The sequence below is a fragment of the Hippichthys cyanospilos genome, chromosome 20 (assembly GCF_059441005.1).
Source record: "Hippichthys cyanospilos isolate Australia breed blue-spotted pipefish chromosome 20, RoL_Hcya_1.0, whole genome shotgun sequence".
NCBI lineage: Eukaryota > Metazoa > Chordata > Actinopteri > Syngnathiformes > Syngnathidae > Hippichthys > Hippichthys cyanospilos.
In genome coordinates, this window is record NC_142388.1 from 15,667,046 (window position 1) to 15,686,416 (window position 19,371).

General features: G+C 39.0%; 1 protein-coding gene across 5 annotated transcripts in view; it reads right to left on the minus strand.

Annotated features, from left to right (window-relative positions):
- enah (ENAH actin regulator) overlaps window positions 1-19,371 on the minus strand; it is a 182,835-nt gene that overhangs the window by 92,763 nt on the left and 70,701 nt on the right. The gene's annotated exons all lie outside the window — the stretch shown is intronic.

A 19,371-nucleotide genomic window follows, 5' to 3' on the forward strand; every position in this document is an offset into this window, starting at 1 on the left:
TCAACGTAGCAATTGGCTAAGTCAGCCAAAGAGTGTGAGTCACATCAAGAGAATATTACAGAAAGTGAACGTGAGAACGTGATTGGTTAAGGCAGCCAAAGAGTATAAGTCACATTGAGAAGATACCCCCGTTGCAGGCTGCATTTGCCTCTTGTGAAACAATTGTTTCGCGACACCTTTACAAAAAAAAAGTTGTATCCTGGGGTAGCAAGATGAATTGAAATTATGTATTCCGCGGCATGAATAATGTGTCGGGGACGCAGGCAAACGAGAGCATTTAAAAGTTGCAAAAAGCTAAAAGAAAAAAAAAACAATGGAAAAACACACACACACAGTGACACAAAGAATAACTAGTTGTTCTCTTATGCAACATCATGCATGTGTGTAGGGCATACTTGCCTCAACATGGTAATTGATCATCAAATTGTTGAATCTCAGGGGCATAGGTTGCACTATAATTCTACCTAAACTGAGGAGCTGTCAAACATCATCAGTACAAGAGCACAAATTTGCAACAGTATTTCTTTGTATAATACAGTGGGCCCCCGTGTTACGAACTTAATCCGTTCAGCGGCTACACTCGTAACTCGAACTGCTCGTATGACGGGCAATCCAAACCTATGTGAATTAGTGAATGCGTGCAACACGTGCAAAAACCTTAAGTAAAAACATCACGACTTGATACACATATTAAAAATTAGTAACATAATCTACTGTACAGTTAAAATTAAATAACATAAAAATACAAAGGAAAAATGACATTTACCTTTTGGGGCGACGTGACTTGAGCTGGGTGGAGGCGGAGGGGAGCAGAGACCAACCCGCAGAATTTATTGAATTATTTTCTTGAACAAGAACTTTTCTCAAACTATAACATATCACCGGCGATTTCCTTCTCTTTAATCCATAATAGAAGAAGGCTCTCGCATTTTGTTGCTGACCGAGGTCCGTCCCCCGGCAAGGAAAGTCTTGCCCTTAGAAGATTGCCAAGCGGTTACAGCCATACTCACGAGCAAGTTTAACTATGCGTGCGCCTCCTTCGTATTTTTTATTATCTCCTGCTTGGTTTCTATTGTCATCATCCTCTTACTTCTTCCTTTACCGCCACTAGAAATTTTAGAAGCCATGTCTCACAGATAAAGTTTGCAAAGTCTTCACAACATTCCTTCCTTCCTTCCATTTTTCACTCATTTTCTCTCCTTCCTTCCATCCCGACCAGCTGTGCCATCGAGCTAGATAAAGGCGTTTGGCCAATAGCATATCGGCATTTCTGTGATTGACATGACGCCAGCCAATAGCATATCCGCATCTCCGTGAGTGAGACCGGGACTGTGACCTTAATCGACCAAAAGCACATCGGCATCTCCGTGACTGACTCCGTGACTGACTCCGTGACTGACACCGTGACTGAGACAGTGACTGTGACATTGTAAGAGCAATAGCGTTCAGCGTTAGCATACAAGCGTGAACATTTGATTTCGTTGATGCAGCAAAGCGAAAATGATTGCATGAATACATTGACCGGCATGTCGGATTGTTCGTAAGACGAAAGGTTTGTGCGTAAGAGGGGGACAAAAAATGCCGCGGTCCATGCTCGTAAGTCGAAAAGTTCGTAAAAGAGGGAGTTCGTAAACCGGGGGCCCACTGTATATAATTTATGTACAAATCCCAAGAGCAGCTACAGTTGCAGTGGTTTGTATACCTACTTAAAACTGATTACAGAATAGGCCCCCATGACGATTTGTAGGCTGTTATTACAACACAATCAAAAGGGCACTTCAGACAATTTTATCTGAGTGGGAATAACTTATATATTATTTATAAAAAAATATAAAATAATTATATCAAATTTAAAGATTTAGATATACAGAGGTGAAATTGGAGATGAACAGACCAGAACTCATTTGCATCACATTATCTGAACTCCAGCACAGCCACTAAATGTTACGTAGCTCACTGTACAAGTTTCCACGTTGCACATTTTGAGTGCACAGTTTGGATGATTGTGCACAAATACTGTAATGTAATAAAAATGTATTCTATTAAAACAGATCAATTTCTCGTCATGTTCAGAACTCAGTCTCAAAGTCAAGTAAAGTCAAAGTCAAGTTTATAGTCAATTTCTTCACATGTGCTTAACATACAAAGGAATCGAAATTGCGTTTCTCACTATCCTCTGCGTTTTACATGTACAATAACAAAGTGCAGGTGCACAAGACGAGACAATCCTAAAAACTATATTCTTATCTATAGTAAGGTGCAGTATGTTAGGGCTACTTTGCCTAGTGTTGCTAAACTAATACCTAAAACTAAAAACGAAAACCATCATCACCGCCCTTCATCACTTTCCACATTACTAATTTATACTCAGTTCAATATAGTGTTCATTGTATTATTTTTTAAGAATATTTTGTACAAAACAGAGTACCCCAAGACAAGACATAAGTAGCAGCATATGACAAGACAATCCAACAGTACCAGACAAAGCAAGACAACTCTGACTGTGGTTGTCCCAGTTGTGTGCATTGAGGTAGTTGTTATAGTTCTAAGTGTAATCGTCAGTCTTGTGCTGAGCAAAATGTTGTAGCCATCATAAAGCCTAAGCCAGATGTAGCTCATCATTTGCTGTGTGTCAAGTCTGTTTCAGGCAACTTAAGACTCAATCAACAGCAATACAGATCAAAATTTGCCAGAGCTCAAGTCCACAATTTTCCACACAAGACTTTATATCAATCAATTACAGCGGGTCCTTGGTTGCACAGCGGGTCCTTGGTTGCGCAACTGACTAGTTTGTGCAGCAATGTAAGAACATGTCACATGGAACTTGACCCAGTTTCCATGTGCAAGCTAATAAAAGTAAGCAATTGTTCTCCTTCTTCACTCTTTTTAAACTTGATTACCAGAATTTCACATTTATGGACCTGACAGGAAAGCTGGTTTAAACAAATGCTAAATGGACTTTCACTTATATAGCACTTTAATGTTATGCGTGGTATTATAGTACCACCAATTGGATGTTTAGTATAACTGCATGTGATGTTAGTTGGGCAACCTCCCGACATGCTTTGCGGCAGCGCCATTGCCGCAATACTGTGAGCTGAGCCACAACAGTAAACAGGTGCTTAAACAAGCTATAAGTGTGTTGTGCTTTATTAATACAACACACACAAACATTTTCTACCTTGGGTACTCAAGACGCTTTACACTAACTAGTCATTTAGTCATTTAGTCAACTGGGGGTTCAGTGTCTTGCTCAAGGACACTTGGACATGGTCTTGATGGTCGGGAGATCAAACCCACATTCTCTCAGCTGGGAGACGACCACTCTACCATTGAGCCATGCCAACCCAATAAACAGTTTTTGTAAAACTATATTAAACAATATTTGTAAAATTAAAATAAAATACTGCAATTGAGACTTTTCTCTCGTTTGAACATTTTTAAAGGTTTGAGATATTGACAAGGGTCGGAAGGGGCTGCAGTTTTAAAGATCATATGGGCAAGTTTTGCTGATTTGGGAAAACTCTGACTTTGATTTGGCATACAGACCACTCCCTTTATCACAAAGTCGTAAAATTTGAAAACCCGCTGTAAATAATTTGAAAATTTATCATGCAGATATTTTAAGGACATAACTAGTAAATTTTCTGTAAAGTTTCAGATTTTTTAAAGCTTGCACATTGGAGTTATTAAGGTTTTTGTTGCTCATGGCGAAGGAAATTTGAAACACATAATTTAAAGCCCTGCCCCCATCATATATGTTGGCCGATCTTCTTAAAATTTTGTTCAGTTGGGGTCCTATGGCTGATAATGAAGCACGCCAAATTAGAAGTTGATCGGGACAACAGTTTAGGAGCTATTAAGAGGAACTTGGTACCTGCAAACATCCAAAAACGGTCGAAAAATGCAGATAAAAAAATTCATATCTCTGGTTCTATAAATCCTAGCACATGGCGTTCTATAACTTTTTTGTAGGTCTTCAAATCTTATATATGCCTGAAAAATTTCAAAGCTTTAGGTGAAACTGGCCATTACCCAGGAGAAGTGTTCGACTCTAGGTGACGCTAAAAATCAATTTTTTTAGATTTTATGTATGAACACACCAAAATACCAAATTTTACAGCAGGCCCGCTGAGTGTGCGAATTTTGGTGACTTTTCGTGCATGTTTATACTCTCACATTTGCGATTCATTCGGGAGAAGAATAATAGTAATAACTAGAGCTGCAAGCAGCTATAACGGGCCCTCGCAGACATGAGCACGTTTAAGGATAAACAGTTCGAGGTATGAACATTTTTGGGTATGAATGTTTTCGTGCATATGCAGGTGAACCTTAGAGGTTAATGTTTAAGAAAAGGTCAAATTTTCATTTGCATTTGTCCAACGGGCTTAACTAAGTAATTGGAATCGCAAACTTTGTAATATATTTCCTGCCACGAGGTGATGCAAGCACTATGGTGGAATATATGTTTGTTGTTTAGGTCTGAAAAGCCTCTAGACTTTCAATTGACTTTCAATCAACGTGTGAAGTCGTGACAAGATGAGATCATCTTCCAGCACTGCTGAATAGGCCACGGCCATTATCAAAACATTGTAATCGTTGGTTGAAGAAATTAAGCGTGTCTGAAGGCCTGTCTGAAAAAACTTCAGTGATATTAATTTGACAGGCTCAACAAGGTACCTATAAATGAAAATGTAATTGTTTTGCTGCCACCAGGTGGTGCCTGCACTTTGAGGAAAAAAAATGTGTTTAGAATTGTACTCCCATGAAATGGAATTTAGAGAAGATCATCTTTGTTCAATTACATTAACTTACCAGTCTGGCCAGACATTGGATTTTGAGGCGGTGTAAAGGCCACGCCCAAATTTAAATAGTCATAAAACTTGAGATTCATAATGTCCCCTATCTCAATATTCTCCAGACTAATTCTCAGTAAATTTACTGAAACCGGCATTGCACAGAACATGAAAGTGTAAAAATTAACATTTTTGTCTGCCACCAGGTGTCGCTATTAGTAATTTGGAAATGTGTCATGTCGAAGATTTAGACCATGAGTCTAAATGATACTGTGAATTTTTAGATATTTTAAAACTCAACTGAGTAATAAAGGTTTTTGTCACTCTGGGCGAAGGAAACATTGACTTCATGTTTTGAAAGCCCACCTCCATCATATATTTCATGAGATCGTGACTCATTTTGGACCAGTTGTGCCTCTATGTCTGATAATGATCTAGGCCAAATTGAAAGTTGATGGCGTCAACAGTGTAAGAGAAGACGGCAGCAGTGGAAGAGTTACAAAAGGCCATAAATGCATCAAAATTGCAAAGTCGAAAATCTGCAACTCTTTTTCTCTACATCCTAGCGTATGGCTGTATTTGATTGTTTTTAGGTCTTAGGGTCCTGCATACGCCTACAAATGTTGATAGCTGTAAGGCGAACCAACTGGGTTTGGCTGCAATCCATCAACTATAATGACATTTTTTGGTCCAACTAGGTGGCGCTCGCAGTATGACAAAAAAATGGTTACTAGGTGTGTTTTCCATTGGACTCCCTTCAACTATATGAAATTTGGAAAAGATAAGACCATCTGGGTTCAATTCCAGAAACTTTTTGGTATTGACGAGACATCAAACTTTGAGGCAACGTAATGGCCGGCACCGATAAGGAAAAATTTGTAAAATTTCCGTAGAGTTTCAGATTTTTTAAAGCTTGCACATTGGAGTTATTAGGGTTTTTGTTGCTCATTGCGAACGAAATTTGAGTTTGAAACACATTTTGAAGCCCCACCCCGATCATATATGTTAGCCGATCTTCACGAAATTTTGTCCAAATGTGCCCCTATGTGAGATAATGAGGCACACCAAATGTGAACTTGATCGGGTCAAGGGTTTTGGTACAGAAAAATGTACAATATTGGGCCAAATGCTACATTCAACAGTTGATAACTCTGGTTCTGTACATACATGGCGCTGTATAATGTTTTTGTAGGTCTTGAGGTCCTACATATGCTTAAAAAATTTCGGAGCTCTAGGTCAAACGGGTCGGAAGGGGCTGCCGTTTTTAAAGATCATATGGGCAAGTTTTGCTGATTTGGGAAAACTCTCACTTTGAGGTGGCATACAGACCACCCCCTTTATAACAAAGTCTTGAAATTTGAAAACCAATTTTCTCTAAGTCTCGATGCTATTCGGACAAATTTTCAGTTCATTTACTCTAATGGGCTTTGCGCAATACATGAAAGTTTAAAAAAATGACATTTTTGCCTCTAACTAGGTGGCGTTGTAATTAATTTGAAAATTTATCATGCAGATATTTTAACGACATAACTAGTAAATTTTCTATAAAGTTTCAGATTTTTTAAGCTTGCATATTGGAGTTATTAAGGTTTTTGTTGCTTATGGCAAAGGAAATTTGAAATAAATAATTTAAAGCCCCGCCCCCATCATTTATGTTGGCTGATCTTCTTAAAATTTTGCTTAGTTGTGGTCCTATGGCTGATAATGAAGCATGCCAAATATAAAGTTGATTGGGTCAACCGTTTAGAAGCTATTAGGAAGAACTTGGTACCTGCAAACATCCAAAAACGGTCCAAAAAGGCACATAAAAAAATTTGTATCTCTGGTTCTGTACATCCTAGCAAATGGTGCTCTATACTTTTTTGTAGGTCTTGAGGTCCTATATATGCCTAAAATAATTCATAGCTCTAGGTGAAACTGGCCATTACCCAGGAGAAGTGTTCAACTCTAGGTGGCGCTAAAAATCAATTTTTTACATTTTATGTATGAAAACACCAAAATACCAAATTTTACAGCAGGCCCGACAGGTGTGCGAATTTTGGTGACTTTTCGTGCATGTTTATGCCCTCAAAAATGCGATTCATTCGGGAGAGGAATAATAACTAGAGCTGCTAGCAGCTATAAAGGGCCCTCGCAGACCTGTGCACGTTGGGGTATGAGCAGTTCGGGGTATAAGCAGTTCGGGGTATGAACAAGGAATATGAACGATGAAAAATTAGTTTTAGATGACTTCAGTGGAGCACTCTTATCAAATTTGTAAAATTTAGAGAAGGTGGGATAATGTGGGTTGAGTTACTGCAGCTTTTATTGTTACAGTTGTGTGACTTTGCGCTGTCGTATAGGCCACGCCCATTATCGAAACATCGTACTATTCAGTTGAGGGCATTAGGCGTGGCCAATGGCTTTTCAGACATTATTTAAGGGATATCACTTTAAGGGGCTAAGCAGAGTACATAAAAACGTTAAGGAATTGCCTTTTTTTCTGCTGCCACTAGGTGGCGCTCGTACTATGATTAAAAATAGGTTTGTAGGTGTGTTTCACATTAGATTCCCATCCCATATATGAAGTTTTGCAAACATCAGATCATCTCGGTCCAACTACAGCAACTTTTACCATTTTGGCGAGACATCGGATTTTGAGTTGGCATACAGGCAACGCCCTCTATGGAAAAGTCATAAAAGTTGAGAACCTTCATTTTCCACTGTGTCATAGCTTTTCTGACCATTTTTGAATTAATTTAGTCAAACAGGCATTGCACTGTACATGAAAGTGCAAAAAATTTGATTTTTGTCCGCCACTAGGTGGCGCTGTAAATGATTTGGATAACTATCACATAGCTATATAAGGGCATGACTTTTAAAGTCCCTGCAAACTCTACAGTTTCACATGGTTTGAAGCTGAAACAGCTGAGTTATTAAGGTTTTTGTCACTCTTGGCGAAGGAAATATCAAACATAATTTGAAGCTCCATCCCCATCTTATAAGTCATAAGATATTCATGATATTTGGACTGTGTGTGCTCGTTAGTCGGATAATGATCCATGCCAAAGTTGAAGGTCATGGGGTGAACCGTTTAAGAGAAAAAGGCACTAGTTTGAGACCAGCTAATGTCTAAGTACAGGGCAAAATAGCTTATTATAAAAATTCATAACAATTTTTCTGTACATCCTAGTCCATCACTTCTATTGACTTTTATGTAGGTCTCACAATCCTACATATCCCTAAAAATATTCATAACTGTAGGTCAAACCAAACAAGATTGACTGTAATCTTTCGACTAATGAAATTTTTTGCAGCCACTAGGTGGCGCTAGCTTTAAACTGGAGTATATGTTTGTCGATGTCTTCAGGAATAGATTTTCATCCAATGTGTGAGATTGTGAGAAGATCAGATTATCTGGGTCAATTTACAGCAGCTTTTACTGGTCCGATAAAGCTTCGGAATGAAAATGGACGTATAGGCCACGCCCATTATCAAAATATCGTAAAATTTGGTGGAGGTCAGCAGGGGTGTCTACAGGCTTTTCAGACCTAATTTCAGCGATATTACTTCAAAAGGCTCAGCTAACCCTAACACATAAAAACGTTTAAAAAATGCTATATTTTTGGCTGCCACTAGGTGGCGCTCGCACTATCACACAAAATACGTTGATAGGTGTATTCCACATTGAAAACCCATCAAATATATAAAGTTTACAAAAGATAAGACCATCTGGGTCCAAACACAGCAACTTTGTTCGTTTTGGCGAGACATCAGACTGACATTTTTGTTTGCCACTAGGTGGCCTTATAAGCAATTGAAGATTTTTTTTAAACACATGTGTTAAGGGCTTGAGTCTTCATGTGTCTGTGAAGTTTCAGATTTTTCCAAGCTTGTAAAGCTGAGTTATAAAGGTTTGTTTCACATATGGCAAAGTAATCATCAAAGGCATAATATGAAGCCCCGCCCCTAACATATTTGATGGCGGATCTTCACAAAAATTTGAACAATTGTGCCTCACAGTCAGATAAAACATCACAGCAAATTTGACGTCGATTAAGTAAAGCGTTTAGGAGAAAAAAGGAGCAGTTCGGGACCTGCAAATGAGCAAAAACGGGCCTAAGGTGCACATTCAAAAATTCATAACTCTCTTTCTGTACATCTGAGCATATGGCTCGCACTAACTTTTTTGTAGGGCTCGAGGTCCTACATAAGGCTACAAATTTTTGGAGCTCTAGGTCAGACGGGCCGGGAGTGAGAGGCTATTTTCCACTCATAAGGCCATTTTGGGGCCAATTACAGCCACTTTTTTCATTTTGGCGAGTCATCTGACTTTGAGATGGCGTACAGACTATGCCCATTATCGAAAAGTCATAAAATTTTAAAACCTTAATATTCCATGTCTTAATGGTCTTCTGACCAATTTTCAGTTTTTTTACTTAAACAGACTGAGCACAATACATGAAAATCTAAAATATGACATTTTAATCAACCACTCGGCGGCGCTAGAAGCTATTTAAAAAATAATTACACAAAGGTGTTAAAAGCATAAGTCTCCATGTGTCTATGAAGTTTTAGATTTTTTTAAGCTAGTACATCAGAGTTATTAAGGTTATTAAGGTCTCTCTTGGCGAAGGAAAAATTGAATACATAATTTGAAGCCCCGCCCTTATCAAATTTGTCAGCAGATCTTCACCAAATTTTGCAAATTTGTGTCCCTATGTCTGATAATGCACCACAGCAAATTTGAAGGCGATTGGGTAGAGTTTAGGAGAAACAAGGAGCAGTTTGGGACCTGCAAACGTGCAAAAATGGGCCAAAAATGCACGTTCAAAAAAATAACTTTTTCTGTACATCTGAACACATGGCTCGCGCTGACTTTTGTAGGTCTTTAGGTCCTACATATGCCTAAAAATTTTCGTAGCTCTAGGTCAAACGGGCCGGGACCAGCTGCACCAGCGGTCGCTGCTCGGGCCCTAGTAATAATAATAATAATAATAATCCGGAGAGGAACAATAAGGACCTCGCAGCGGTCGCTGCTCGGGCCCTAATTAAAAAAAAAAAGATATTGGAGTGTTTATTACATCTGGATGTATGTCATTCTAGTCTAGTTAGGAAGGGAGATGACTAAATTAACCTTGCGAGACCTTTGCATATTTGTTGCCACATAAAAAACATCCAAAGCAGATAAAAAACATTTATTATTACTTTATTAATATAATAGTGTTAGTATTATAATTTCAAATTGTATTTTTTTAATACAATAACTTAATTTGTTAAATGTGATCAGTGTGACGGGGCAATTATATCAGACTGAGTTACAGACTTGTGAATACTGTCAGCTCAAAATGCAGGTTGAAATTGTGGATGGATGGATGGATGGATGGATGATGGATGGATGGATGGATGGATGGATGGATGGATGGATGGATGGATGGATGGATGGATGGAATGATGGATGGATGGATGGATGGACAGACGGAGGGACGGACGGACGGATGGATGGATGGGTAGGTGGACGGACAGATTTGTGGGTTGAATGGATGTGCATGTAGTAAGCTATTAGCAATTAGATTTGAAAATGTAAATCAATGTTTATTGTGTCAAGAAGTATCTTTTATATAACCGGATAATAATATATGTATGTTCATGACAATCATCATATAAGATGTTCATATTACTTGTGGTAATATAAAGAGGAATAGAAAAGAATAAAATGGAGCCAAGACACAGCCCTGCTTCACCCCAACGTTCACCTTGAAGAGCTCTGACTGGAGTTCTCCTGTGAGCACTTTGGCTTGCATACCATCATACAGTTGCTGGAGGATGCAGAGAAACTGCCCCAAGCTTGGAGAGATGTTTCTAAAGCAACTCACAGTTGGTGGCGTCAAAGGCTTTGCTGAGGTCAATAGGCTATGTAGAGGTCCTAGTGGTGTTCTCCGCTCTTCTCAATTAGCTGCCATAAAACAAAGACCACGTCTGTGGTGCATCTAGTCTTTCGGAAGCCACACTAAGCATTATTTTTGCCAGAACTTTTCCTGCGATTCCAACAGGTTGCTATGCCCCCTTTCTGTTTGTATATGACCATGAAGATGGCATCCTTCCAGTCTTGTGGGAGGGGCCCATGTTCCCATATGCTTTGGATCAGGAGGTGCAGGCGGTGTGTGAGGAGATACCCACCATGCTTAAAAACCTCTGCAGGGATGCCATCGGGTCCAGGGCTTTTATTGTTCTTAGGCCCGCAATGGTTTGCTAGGTTTCAAAGTAAGTTGGAGGTGTGTTGAGGCCTACGATTAGTGGCAGGTCTGGGAGATTATATAAGATGTGTGGGTCGACAGGGTTTGTGTGGTTGAGAAGGGGGACGGGGAGGGGGGGGGGAGCAAGAAGCTTGCACATAAGTGGGGATTTAGGTGTGGGTGTGGGTGAACCTCCAGTGGGATGAGGGAACCCACGACGACCTTCGTCTGGCAGTAGTTGCAGGGGGCTGCCGGTGGTCCGGTCTGTTAGATGTACAGTGGGCCCCCGGTTTACGAACTCCCTCTTATACGAACATTTCATCTTACGAGCGCGAACCGCGCCGTTTTTTGTCCCCCCCTTACGCACAAATCTTTCGTCCTACGAACAATCCAACATGCCAGTCAATGTGTCCGTAGTATTTTTTTTCGCTTTGCGGCGTCAATAGAATCAACTGTTCCCGCATGTCATGGTAATGCCGATATGATATTGCTCTTACAATGTCACAGTCACTGTCTCAGTCACGGTGTCAGTCACGGAGATGCCGATACGCTATTGGTTTATTAAGTTCACATTCCCGGTCTCAGTCACGGATATGCTATTGGCCGGCATCATGTCAATCACAGAAATGCCGATATGCTATTGGCCGAACGCCTTCTTCTAGCTTGATGGCACAGCTGGTCGGGATGGAAGGAAGGAGAGAAAAGGAGTGAAAAACGGAAGGAAGGAATGTTGTGAAGACTTTGCAAACTTTATCTGTTAGACATGGTTTCTAAAATTGCTAGTGGTGGTAAAGGAAGAAGTAAGAGGATGATGACAATAGAAACGAAGCAGGAGATAATAAAAAAATACGAAGGAGGCGCACGCATAGTTAACCGTGCTCGTGAGTATGGCCGTAAGAGCTCGGCAATCTTCTGAGGGCAAGACTTTCCCTTGCCAGGGGACGGAACTCGGTCAACAACAAAATGGAGAGGCTTCTTCTATTATGGATTAAAGAGAAGGAAATCGCCGGTGATATGTTCTAGTTTGAGAAAAATTCTCGTTCAAGAAAATAAATAAATAAATAAATAAACTCTGCAGGTTCATCTCTGCTCCCCTCCACCCACCACCAGCTCAAGTCACGTCGCCCAAAAGGTAAATTTCATTTTTCCTTTGTACATTTATGTTATTTAATTTAACTGTACAGTAGATTATGTAACTAATTTTTAATATGTGTATAAAGTAATGTTTTTACCTAGGGTTTTTGCACGCGTTGCACACATTCACTAATTAACATGGGTTTGAATTGCCCGTCATACGAGCAATCTGAGTTACGAGCGTAGCCGCTGAACGGATTAAGTTCGTAACACGAGGGCCCACCGTACTTTCAAAAAGTAAACAACTGAGCAAGGTACTAAATTAACACTTTGGAGAAATTTACAAAAAGGACATATTTTTCATGCACATATTTAAGTCAAATACCCCTGAACAAAGTCAAGTAGTAATCACGCAAAAGTGTCAGTTAAAGATCACAGTTAAAGATGCAATGGCACCATACACAGTCATAGGTCTTTTAGGGTGTTGCTCGACTTCAGAGTGCAGGCTGTGTGTTAAGTGGAATACTGGTACATTTAACACAAGTTTAATGACATGACCATTCACACAGGGACAGAGAAGACATTGAGAGCAGGTCTGGACTGCATTAGACTGCACTCCTTATATATAACCCGCAGGAACAAACAACTACTGTGGTGCCTTCAAGTGAATAACTGCATTGTCTCATTAAATTGGTCATGTTAATCATTAAATGTGATGAACTTTCCTTTCCATCGCTGTTCACAAACAAATTTGTAAAAATGTGTGTAAATATATATCTTCTGAGTAAATATATCAGTGTATCATAGTAAAACATGTACCATAATTATTCTAGATTGAGTAACTTCATTTGAAAATGCTAACAGTTCACTTATACTGTACATACTTTGCTACTTTAGCTACAAAAAGCACTTTACACTGACGACTCATGTGTATACAGATGATGCAGTATCAGGAGCATCTGTGGGTTCAGTGTTTTGCACGGTCACAATGGCCAGGTATTGAACCCACAGCCTCTTGGTTTGGAGAGAACTACACTGCCACTGAGAAATGCCGCCTCAAATTGTCTAAACAAGGGGTAGGAGACTCCGGTTCCTTGAGTGTTGCATCCCTCTACCCGTCCTTAGTTTTTTTGTTTATCCCTTTTACTTTCAACATACCTAATTCAAATATTTGGGAAGATTAACAAGCTTGCACAGAGCTTGCTGATGATCTGATCATTTAAATCAGCTGTGATGGAAGAACGAGACATAAAAAACAGGCAGGATACAGTTCTCAAGAAACATGAGTTCCCTACTCCTGATCTAAACATTAAACGTGTGTATTTTATTGTTTAAAAAAAAGAAAAAAAATACCTATTCCTATGTAGCATGCCAGCATTTCTAACCACCTATATAGACCAACATCTTTGTTTTACATCAGAACAAACACCTCTTGACACTGAATATGAACACACAATTTCTGTAAATTACAGGACAAATTCATAGCATCACATACACACCTGCATATGAGCAGCAAACTGTCAACCTTTTTTGTTCCTATGCTTCAGTATAAAACTAACAGTTAAAAACAATAAGAGGCTCATGGACCTGAACAGTCACCTGTGCATGGCAGCTTTCTTGGAATGCATAATGATCCAAATAGAAACACTTAAACAGGGCAAGGAGCTGAGGATTCCTGTGACGTTTCATTGAAGCATTTTCAGCAGTATTTGAGTTTAAATTCATACATTTACTCACTTCATATGACAGTAGGTCACTTGAGGGTCAGAGGAATGTGACATAAAAACTGTGAAACAATTATAAAATAAATTAAAAACTATACATTATAAAGCACTACAACAAATTAAATATATCATAAATTAGACAATAAAAGGATCTGGAACAGGCTCCTTCACTAAAGTAAAATAAATGAAACCAATGCCTCAAGTATCAATTTAAGAACCAGTGATATGCTTCATGCATGCACACAGACTGCCTGAGAATTAGGTGAGGTGAGGAGGATTTTTTTCAGATTTTTGCTCTCACACAAACTGTCCTTGACCCAGCATAAATCCCAATCAGGAGTGACTGAATTAATGTGGGAACAACTTTTTTAAAACATTTTTTTTTCATTTTGAAAGATCTTTTAAAACAGTCTGGAAACAAATATTTTGCCATACTTTATTTTTTATTTTCCATTAATTTTGATACCTGGAAATTGCTCATATGTTTTCAATACTTTTCCATACGTTCTCAATTCGTGGGGCGTGGGCCGATGCTGGGGGGAGGGGGGGGGGGGGGGGGGGGGGGGCTAACCTTTAACCTGTATAAATACTGTAAAAAAAAAAAGTACTTAAAAGCTGTTGAAAGTGTTTTTTTTTTCAATATTGCTTTTTCCTTGTGTCAATGTTAAAAAACATACAATTTTGAGTATATGTAGTTATACGTAATTTTTCACATCAAATCCATCACCAAGTCAGCCTTTTACCAGCTCTAAAGAATTTCCAGACTCTGCCCTTCACCAACCGACAGAAGCCAAGACCCTCATTCATGTCAACAATTTCTCATCCTGACAATTGTAGAGTTTCAGACAGACTGCAGTCTGGCCACAAATAAGCTTCCTGCTCAAACCTTTGGTAGCACATCACCAACATTGATTCAGTTGAATCACAAGTAGGGTCTACATAGTCTTTAAACTTGTTACAGTCCCTACAAATTCCTCCATGCTTTGGCCTCATCATTCATCAGAGACCCCTTCTATCCTTGAAGCTATGGTAAATATGCACATGGTAAATATACTGCACGTTTCCTTTCAATATTTCAAATTATTCATCCAAAGCATACGTCTATTGCTATATCTGCAACCGAGCCCAGTCAATCGCAGGTGTCTTTCAACAAGAGGTAGGATACGGTACTCCCTGAATTAGACTTTACACGATCAGGATTTTGGGGCCAATCATGATTGTCATTCAGTGAGTTTAAAATGACGAATAAACAATCACAAATCTCAATAAATCAATCACAAGTCAATAAATCAGGATGAGTACATGCAAAAAAGTCAGAGTTTATGGCATTGAGCGGATCACAGATTTTGCATAAAATGCCAAACAGTATCCAATTCCGATCATGCCAATCGAGTGAAATACAGCTTGCCGCTTCCAAGTATGGAAGCGTCATGGAATTAGAGTACATACAATAAAAATATGATTATATTTTTACAATAAAACCTAACCAGAATTACAATTATAAAAAAAGCTTATGGTATAAACATTCGCAAATGGCTTGCACCTTGCCAGATCCATTCAAGTGAAAGGGTCTATTCAAGTCTACACTTTCCTCTTTAGAGCTTCTGCATACAGTCAATCAAGAAACACACAGGATGGTAAGGAAAAAGGATGTGGGCTATAATAAAGATAAAAATCGGTGTACATTCAAAAACAGGATTTATTCCCATTTACTGCAATAGACTCATTCACTTCAGTTCGGTGAAGTGTTCTTCACTTGGGAACATATTTACCACGTTTGAATCTACTAGTGTTATTTAATGCTGCAGAGTCCATTTATTTATATGGGAGAATATCAGCCGACTGCAAGGAAAGCCACATGTAACAAGTGCTGCATAACTTGTACTGGCGAGATTCCACGTGTCTTCTTTCGCTTTATCAGTAGGACGTGATGGCAACACTGAATTTGGTTTTGCTGGCGCGCAACGGAGATATCAGATTTCAATCCCACCTGAAGAGCCTTTAGATGACAATGTTTTCCACATGCTTCATGCTAAAATTCTCTGCGTTTCTCAGCCCCTAATACTATACTAGCTGTCAATTGAAACCCATTTTGAAAAATCCGATCTCTCCATGTTGACTTTGAGTGATTCTGGTTCTTTCAGCAGCCTCTCGTCAGCACCACTATGAGAGTGATTGCCAAAATTTGGAACAAATGGGGTGTGAAATGACCAAAGATGACATTTTGACTGCCATACTCACTTGATTGGTACAGTGATTCTGGTACCTTTGTAGTGTTTTTTTTTTTTTTTGCAAAAAAAAAAAAAACTAAAACTTTAGGGTTGTTGTAGGTGTTGTTACTTGTTGGTTGTATTATGTGCTTGGTTCTAAGTAGGCTTCATATTTTTCTCAGTGGTGAGCCGTCAGGGCCAGCAAGGCCCTCTCTGCTGGCCTAACATAACCTAACTAAAATAAGCTATAATAATCATAGTAAGTATAATGAAAGTCAATTTCATTTTATATTCATTCACAACCAAGCTTGGGGGTGTTGGCTTTTCCTGATTGTTTTAGAGGCGGAGCGTCGCTATCAGCTAACCTGTCCCGACTTGGCCATATTTCTGACTGGGCTACCAGGGGCGTGAGCTAACCCTGGCAAATAGATCTGCTGGGAATGCCTTTTGTTTGCAAAGGATCGATTTTGTGTTTGGAGCTACACTGGATTTGCTAACTTCATATGTTTAAGCAGGGCGGCAACGAGACACCACAGCACAGCTGGACACACGCGCTACGGTGGTTTTAAAAACTTATAGGGATACCCGAGTGGATATGCAGTATTGTACATCTCAGTTCGAACGTAAAGAGAGCTCCTCAATGCGCTACGGAGCTTTTACAAAAGAACGTACAAAAGGAGTACATATGAAAAGTCATGGACTGCCACTGATATATATATACAGTGGGCCCCCGTGTTACAAACTTAATCCGTTCAGCGGCTACGCTCGTAACTCGAACTGCTCGTATGACGGGCAATCCAAACTTATGTTAATTAGTGAATGCGTGCAACGCGTGCAAAAACCTTAGGTAAAAACATCATGACTTTATACACATATTAAAAATGAGTAACATAATCTACTGTACAGTTAAAATAAATAACATAAATATACAAAGGAAAAATGATATTTACCTTTGGGGCGACGTGACTTGAGCTGGGTGGTGGCGGAGGGGAGAGGAGACCAACCCACAGAATTTATTTATTTATTTTCTTCAACGAGAACATATAACTGGCGATTTCCTTCTCTTTAATCCATAATAGAAGAAGCCTCTCCATTTTGTTGTTGACCGAGGTCCGTCCCCCGGCAAGGGAAGTCTTGCCCTTAGAAGATTGCCGAGCGGTTACGGCCATACTCACGAGCAAGGTTAACTATGCGTGCACCTCCTTCGTATTTTTTTTTATTATCTCCTGCTTCGTTTCTATTGTCATCATCCTCTTACTTCTTCCTTTACTGCCACTAGAAATTTTAGAAGCCATGTCTCACAGATAAAGTTTGCAAAGTCTTCACAACATTCCTTGCTTCCTTCCTTCCTTTTTTCACTCATTTTCTCTCCTTCCTTCCATCCCGACCAGCTGTGCCATCAAGCTAGATAAAGGCATTTGGCCAATAGCATATTGGCATTTCTGTGATTTTAGAAGCAATTTTAGAAGCCATGTCTAACAGATAAAGTTTGCAAAGTATCCAAAACATTCCTTCCGTTTTTCACTCCTTTTCTCTCCTTCCTTCCATCCCGACCAGCTGTGCCATCAAGCTAGATGAAGGCGTTCGGCCAATAGCATATCGGCATTTCTGTGATTGACATGACGCCGGCCAACAGCATATCTGCATCTCCTTGAGTGAGACCGGGACTGTGAACTTAGTCGACCAATAGCATATCGGCATCTCCGTGACTGACACCGTCGGCGTTACCATGACATGCGTGATTTCATTGATGTAGCAAAGCGATATATATATATATATATATATATATATATATATATTATATATATATATATATATATATATTATATATATATATATATATATATATATATATTATATATATATATATATATATATTATATATATATATATATATATATATATATATATATATATATATATATATATATATATATATATATATATATATACTGAAGAATCTTACTTTCTTTTTCTAAGTCAAGAATGGAATCCAATCATTCATATGGTACCACCAATGTCTACATAGTCATACAATACACTATTCTGTCGGCTGAAAAATGCTTAAAACAGTCTGGCACTCGGGGTTGCCTTTTCAGACAGTGCTTCGTACTTAAAGAGTTAAACCATTAATTATACAGATTTTGATTTTACTGATTTTGATGTCACTGCTTTTTTAAGGAAGATGTCTAACGGCAACAACAGTTTCCCTTGCTTACCATCGATTCATGGAGAAACAATGAATTGCAATTGCTCGTCATGAAGTCAGTCTCCATTGTTCTTGGACAGTGATACTTCGTTTATGGCAGGGGTAACGTTCCAAAAATAACACATGCAAAGTGAAATCCGTGAAGTAGTCAGCTTTATGTTTTTTTATTTTTTTACAATGCAATACTGAACTATAGAATAAAACCAACAATCAAAACCTGTTTTAAAGCCCAAAATTTGTTTAAAACAATTTTAATATTGTAATACAAGGTTGGAAACATTGTCACTCGCGTATTTCACAGTCCCAGCTGTGCCTCTTCATCCTGACTCCGCTCCGTTTTAGTGACTGTTTCTACTGAAGGCGCAGGAGTCTTTCTCCAAGAGAAGAATATAGTTATAAGTAGTTGTCGGCACCCTTGCTTTTTCTGAGCAAGAAGATTTTTATAAACGAATATGCCCGGACATCAAATTTAAGTGAAGCCTCTTATATCAATACACTTGAAATTTCAATTCATTACAAAAGAAATCTAGGTAAAAGTCAGATTTCCCGAGCTGTGCATTCTCCGTTGCTCTCTATGTAGGCACACAGATGTGTGTGTCTGCTCTCGGCACCCTTACGAGTCACGTGATAGGCTCCCAGAGACCAAGGTGCCAATCAATGTGCTTACTAGCACGTTCATGTGCGTGTGTGCTGAGCTGTGTGCACACGGGCGGTTACAGGAGTGACACAGGAGAGACGAAAGCAAGCTTTTGGATCCTCTTGCCTTTTGTAATATATTGACAAGTGAAAAACCAATACAGTACAGCGTCAATATTTTATTTCTAGACAACAGTAAAGCCCCTTAGCCAATTCAGAGCACAATGCACTGTAAAAAATATCCACACTATAAAAAATCTGTGACGCAGGGAAGCAGTTAAAGATGAACCGCGATATAGCGAGGGATCACTGTAATCACGCCATCAAATCCATTGGAATTTATTAAACGAGCATGTGTAACAAACAACGGCGGCAGTGCAAAAATAGAGTTAAGCTATACAAGACTCATTTGGGAATGGTTTTATGAAATACAGCATGTGGATGAAAAATGATTTTTAATTGTTCTTGTAAAATGACACTGTCACAGAATGATGATAAATGCTAGAC